We start from the raw sequence: 1,834 nt of genomic DNA, 5'->3' as shown, positions 1-1,834 counted from the left end.
AGTAGAACAAGGAACTCATTATGTGCATTTCTATGGAGTCTTTTCCTCCCTACTATTTTACTTTTGCAGTTATTCTGACACCAAGTCCTTCCACAAAAACAGCAACATGCCATTCAGATTTTCTAATATCCCAGGAAGTTGCTTATTTTCTAATATCCCAGGAAGTTGCTTCATTCCAAATTTCCCATGTTTGTCTCAGGACACATCTGACAAGTGTGTTAACTGAAGCTGGTTTTTCCACCTGAATCCTGGGGTTTAATCCAATATCCATTTGCTTTAAGGTAGATTGTGTGTTTTCTTGTATACTCATGAATTCTTTTTTTTTAGTCATAAAATATTTATAAATATTATATATATTTAAAATATATAATTAAATATTAGAAACTGGGTGTAGAAGTACATGCCTATCATCCCTGAATTCTAAGAGTGGAGACAGGAGAGTTGAGAGTTTGAGTTTACCTTGAACTAAGCTATTCCAGGCCAATATCACATATATAGTAAGAACTTGTCTGAGTACATAAATGAATTAAAGTCTAAAATTTATACAGGATTAAGTAAAATATGAGGCTTGAACTGGGCCTGGTGGCTCATGCCTGTAATCTCAGCATTCAAGGAGCTGAGACAGGAAAATCATGGATTCCAGGCTAGCCTGGGCTACATAGCAAATTCCAGGTCAGTCTGAATTAAATAGTAAGACCAATCTTTAAAAGTGGGTACAGTAGTTCATGCCCTTAATCCCAGAACTCAAGAGGCAGAGGCAGGTGAATCTGTGAGTTCTAGGCCACCCTTATTGACAAAATAGGTTCCAGGTCAGCCAGGGTTACATAGTGAGACTGTCTCAAAACAAAATAAAAGGCAAAAGAAAAAACTAGTTGTGTCTGTAAGAAAAATAATTCTCTTTTGAGTTCAAGTTGCTAACTTTGAAGAAGTAATTTATTGGCTACAGTTACATCATATGTCCCATTTATTTTCTGTTAATTTTCTTCCTTTTTTTCTCCTTTTTTGAAAACAAGTATAATTACATTAATTTTTTCATTTTATGTTAATTTGTTTCTTTTTTCTCTTTTTAAAAATTTTTATTGCATTGTGATGAGAAAAGTTACATGATTTCAATTTATCTGAATTGGTTAACTTTTAACAACATATTTTAATTAAATAGAATTAAATCACATTTTTGTTTCCCTTTTGTATCACCACTCTTCCCAGAGACCCCCTTCAATACCTACAATATCTTTTTTGTCATATTCCTTAAAATTTATAAAATACTATAATAAAATAAGTATTATAAAAGTTATTTTATATAAAGCATCAATCAATTTATCAGTCTTATGTGGATGCTCGTCTACAGCAATAGTGAAAATACATTTTTCTCACTATAAATTTTAAATAACTCAAGCATATTAACTATATATTTCAAAATAATACATCACTACAGGTATTTTCTTAAATGAACATAAATATATAAAATCTTTTTGTTTATTTTGTATTTAGTAGAGTTTAAAATCTTGGCTCTTACTGTGGTACAAGCTCAAAATAAGAACAATTTTTAGACATTGGAGTTCACTGTAATAAGGCTGTACTTCAATGACCCTCACATCACCAAAGGATTTTACCTCCATTGTAGCTAAGCAGAGAGTTGACAGTTCTGCTGCATCAAGAATTTAATTGTAGGCACGATTTTTGGATACAGACTTCCTGCTATGGTCAAAGCTATTTGATTTGAGTGAGTGACTTTATTCTCAGTCCATAGAGAGCAGGTTATATTTATTTAAGAAATGCTGTATGTATTAAGATGGTCTATCCATAAAGTCATTCACCAACTGTTTCAATGAAC

The sequence above is a fragment of the Mastomys coucha genome, unplaced genomic scaffold (assembly GCF_008632895.1).
Source record: "Mastomys coucha isolate ucsf_1 unplaced genomic scaffold, UCSF_Mcou_1 pScaffold21, whole genome shotgun sequence".
Lineage (NCBI taxonomy): Eukaryota > Metazoa > Chordata > Mammalia > Rodentia > Muridae > Mastomys > Mastomys coucha.
The sequence above is the reverse complement of the archived record's forward strand: the minus strand, read 5'-3'. Positions refer to the sequence as shown.